Raw genomic sequence first — 4,830 nt, 5'->3', positions numbered from 1 at the left:
TGGGAATCTATATTTTCCCCATTTTTTGAGGTGGCTGGGAGGGAGCAATTATGTTTCCTTAAAGTTCTGTTTTGTCAATTGGTCCTCGTGACTGGCCTGTTTTACTTTGAGGAGGTAAGTTAGCCTAGTATTCTTTTTTTCCCTATGCTTATTGGAAAATGTTCCTTATAACCAGGTAACTTTTAGGCAAAATTAGAAATTCAATACAATTTTTCTTCATAATATCCATTTTTATGTCTTCTGTTTTCTCACTTCAAGGACTTTGTGGAAAGAGGACTAAATTAAGAATAAGGAAGCCTAGGTTATTTTCTGATTCTTCTTCTAGGTAACTATTATTGGATAAACCATTTAATATTCTAAGTACCTCATTGCCTAATTCATAAAAGTGAGATAATTGGAAGAATAGTTGTGTGAGAAAAATATGTCTTAGACCCCAAATAAAAGTGGGTGTTGAGGGAGGCACAGCAATCAGATACTTAGGTCACTGTTATAGACTGAATGTTTGTGTCCCCTGCACTCCACCTTCCTAATATATATCTGGAAACCTAATCCCCAGTGTGTTGGTGCTTGGAGGTGGGGCCTTTAGGAGGTGATTAGGTCATGAGGGTGGAGCCATCATGAAAGGGATTAGTTTCCTAATAAAAGGGACTTCAAAGAGGTCCCTTTCCCCTCCCTCCAGGTGAGATTACAAAGTGAAGACAGTGGTCTGTGAACAGGAAGTGGGTCCTCACCAGACACTGAGTCTAGAGGAAAGTTGCTCTTGGACTTTTCCCACCTCCAGACCTGTTAAAAATAAATGTTTGTTGTTAAAGTCACCCTGTCTATGGTATTTTTGTTATAGCAGCTTGAGCGGACTATGACAGTCACCAATACTGTGGGGCTCCTGTTGTGACCGGAATAACCAGACTCAACCTGAGTGCTTTGATTATAGAGGCAGTTTATTAGCCGGCGGCTGTCCTTCCAAAGGAGCAGCCCCGAAATGCCAAGATACAAGGTTTTTAAGCCTCAACTCCCATTCCTCATTCTGTCTTAAACACAAAGGTCCATCTTTCTGCTATTCACTACCTGTCAACCCACTGGTCAGGTGTGCAAGCGGGGAGTACAGAAGCAGAAAGCTCGCTGCCAGAATGCCATGTTCCCATGGGTGACCGCCCAGGCTCCCATGGGCAATAGCCAGTGTTCCCATGGGCGATGGCCAAACAGTAATTTTCAGCTTATATACAATTGATTATTTTTCATGCCACGCAAGCAAGCAGGGTTGCACAGGCTAAAATTGGCAGTTAGCGTATGAGCTCATTGTTATAAGTTTCATGATTAACAGAATGCGGTTAGGGGTTCCAGAAACTAGGCCTAAGGTATAGACTTCCTTTGTCCAGTTTCAGGTTTTAATTATCCTTTAACCCTTTCACATTTCAGCAGGCTATTACACTCCTATATCTGCCCAGAGCTGTTTATATTTGGATTGTAATAGGAGACGGAAATACACTTTTATCTTGTTTAAGCTATTTTGGCCATTGTCACATCAGTTGGACCTGTATTCTAATACTATCTCTTATGTCTGAAAACATGCTTTTAAGAAGAATTAATATGATCTATTTACACTGTAGTTAAATTGCATTTAAGCAAAAATATTTTTTTTTATTACTTGTGGAATCACAGTTTTTGTCCCAGAAATACAATTTTAAGCATTTCAGAGAAAATAGGGATAGAGAAATAAGTTGGGGGTCAGAAATATCCTGGTTTTCCTGAGAACACTAGATGTGGATAGCCACCCGCTTTATGCACGAGAGGACTTGCTCCTGCCTGGATGCTGGGGGACCCCTCTCCCCAAGAGGAACCACCCTCCACAGAACCTTCTGTGGTACATCAGTCCTCCCTACTCTGATCTTTTTTTCCGGTTGTATAGTGAGTTTCATATACTGAGTTCTCTGCAATAATCCAGAAGCATCTCAAATTAAAGCTTAATTCTTCATCTTCTCCCCTTTCAAAAACAAAATGAAACAAAGCAAGACAAGATTCCTCCTTATTTTTTTGTTTTCTATGTCAAATAATAGCACTACCATCTACCCAAATGTCATCATTTCTTGCTTCCAGATCTGTCCAGATGTTGTTCCTTCTGCCTCTTCCTACTTGGCCTCGTCTTTATCAGGTTCATTCCTCCTCTTCCCTTAGGTTTGAGTTCAAGTGTCCCTCCTACTGGGAAGTCCTCCTGGAAACCCACAGCCAAAGCAGTTTCACTTCCGCTATGTTCCTGTAGTACTCTGTGCTTTCCCTATCACAACAGTTATCATGAGGACTATCTCTTCTATTAAAATTATCTTCCTTCTCACTAGATCATTGGGTCTTTCTCATTATTGAATGTCTAGTGTCTAGCTCAGTGCCTGTAGAACTGGAAGTGAGGTTACTTTTCCCAACTAGCAGACAAGCCAATTATACTGACACCTGCTCCACGCATGAACTTGTCCCTGCCTGGATGCAGTGAAAGAAAGGAGGCATTTATTTCAAAGGCACCAGTCAAGGAGGATGGGCAGTTAATGCTGAAAGACTCGAACTCCTTGGTGGCTTACTATCGGGGTCTTTTAAAGCTAAAAATCATAAATAAGGAGTCCAGAGTTATGGGCTGTGTTGATCGGTCAGGCTTTGTAGAAGATTCAGTAATTTTCTTAATCTGATTTGTTTATTCCTTGCCGTCATCATGTCCAGGGTCTTTGTTACTAGGGTGGAGAGAGCTTCTTGCTTGCAAACAAACCAAAGTTCTGCAGCATATATTGGGGATTGTGAGTCAGTGATGTCACCTTAAGAGCAGAAGAACAGATCTATTCATCTTGTGCTTAACAGGCTACATTCTTTTATTATCTCAAACAACATATTCCCTGAAATCAGTTTTACAAACAGGTCTTAAGTTTCCCAGACCTGGTTACATTCTTTCCTAGTCTTTAACCAGAAATAATGACAGCCAGCTAAAAAAAAAATCATTTCCTTCCACTTTTTAAGTTCTTCTAGCTGGACTAACAATCAAATTAAAAGAGAGATTAATAGGAGAAAATGTATAAAGTTTATTATACAAGTGCACATTCTGGGGTGCCATAAGAATAGAGACCCAAAGAAGTATTGGGCAGTTAAGGTTTATAAGCCATTCTGAAGCTAAGGAGCCAAAGGGAGTTATGGTTTGGAACTTCAAAGAGCAGGAAGGCCATTCGCATGGAGATGGAAAAGCAAATGCTTAGTAAATAAATGTTTGCTGGGACATCTGTAAAACAGGATACAGAGAGGACTTGGAACAAGGAGTCCTTGCTAGATTGCTTTCTATCACACACTGGGCTTACATTAAACTGCAGTTATCTGTGATGATATCTTCGTTCTGGAGCAAGTCCTCCATCTAAATTCCTTTTAGGCAGATAAGGGAGGGAAGTCAAAGGCTTTTCCTGAGTCTTTTGTTCCTTAATGACCAACTTAAAATCAATATCCCAAAAGGCGTATTTAAGGGTGGCAAACTCTTCTTCCCTTCACTGGGGAGCTATGAGTCTGGAGAGGGCTAATTTAACAAGTTTAACTAAAAGCTAAATTCGAGTAGCTAGTCTTTTAATGAAATTCATTTAGTATCTAAACCATTACACACAAGATAAAACACTGACACATTGTTATATAAATCTAAGTGTATCTACTTTTGACTTATTACAGGAAAACTAAAAGATACATCTGAATCTGCTAATAGAAATGTTTCTTGCTTTGTTGTCTGCAGCTTCCTTTTGATGGAGGTCTTAGTTTCTGAAAAACAACTGGCGACTGTTAAGAGATCATTCATAGCTGTTAAGGAAGAACTGCTAGTCCTGCCACCCTGTCTCTTGTTTTCTATTAATGTTTAACCTTTCATTACTTACTGCTTAATTGATTCCTTTGTTATGCTTCTACACGTCCTGATTTTTTAATTAGTACCTGCTGAGCTTGTTGCCTGACTTAAGGACTTAAGTCATGCTTCCATTGTTGAAGAGCTGGCGTGGGGGGCAGCTTGCAGAGGGGTGCCTGCTTGGTTTCAGTCCAAGTAGGGACTCCATAGATATTGTTTGACTGAGTAAATTAATACTTAACAAGAATCTTAAAATAGTCTTACTCTTTAATCCTGGAAATCCCTTTTGCAGAAGCTAGTCTAGGGAAATAATTGGAAGTTTAGACAAAGATCTATGTACAAAGGTAATTATCACATTATTTTTACTAGGACAATTGGTAAACAAATTATAGTACATCTCTATCATGGAATATTTTGGGGCCATCGTAATCGAAATTTTATGTAGGTTTATTAACAGGCAAAAATATTTGGGAAATAAGTTAAAAAACTCCAGGGTACCCAAATGTGTGTGTGTGTGTGTGTGTGTGTGTGTGTGTGTGTGTGTGTGTGTGTGTGTGTGTACAGGCACATGCAATCCAATTTTGTTAAAATTTATTATTCATGAACAAAGTACTACAAATTGTATGTCTTAAACACCAAATTTATTGTCTTGCAGTTCTGGAGTCTTGAAGTCCAAGATCAAGGTGTCAACAGGGCTGGTTCCTTCTGAGGGCAGTGAGGGAAAGATCTGTTTTTCCAGCCATTTCTCCTTGGCTTGTAGATGGCCATGCACTTTCTGCCTGTCTAAACATTGTTTCCCTTCTATTCTTGTCTGTTTCTGTGTCCAAATTCTTCCCTCTCCTTTTGAAAAATAAGGACAGCAGTCTTTTTGGACTAGAGTCTACCCAAACAACCTCATTTTAATTTGATTACTTCTGTAAAGACTTATCTCACCTTCTGAGGCACTAGGAATTAGGACTTCTACGTATTTTATTTAATATATG

Source organism: Pteropus alecto, unplaced genomic scaffold (assembly GCF_000325575.1).
Source record: "Pteropus alecto unplaced genomic scaffold, ASM32557v1 scaffold2151, whole genome shotgun sequence".
NCBI classification, from domain to species: Eukaryota; Metazoa; Chordata; class Mammalia; order Chiroptera; family Pteropodidae; genus Pteropus; species Pteropus alecto.
This window is presented reverse-complemented; position numbering follows the sequence as displayed.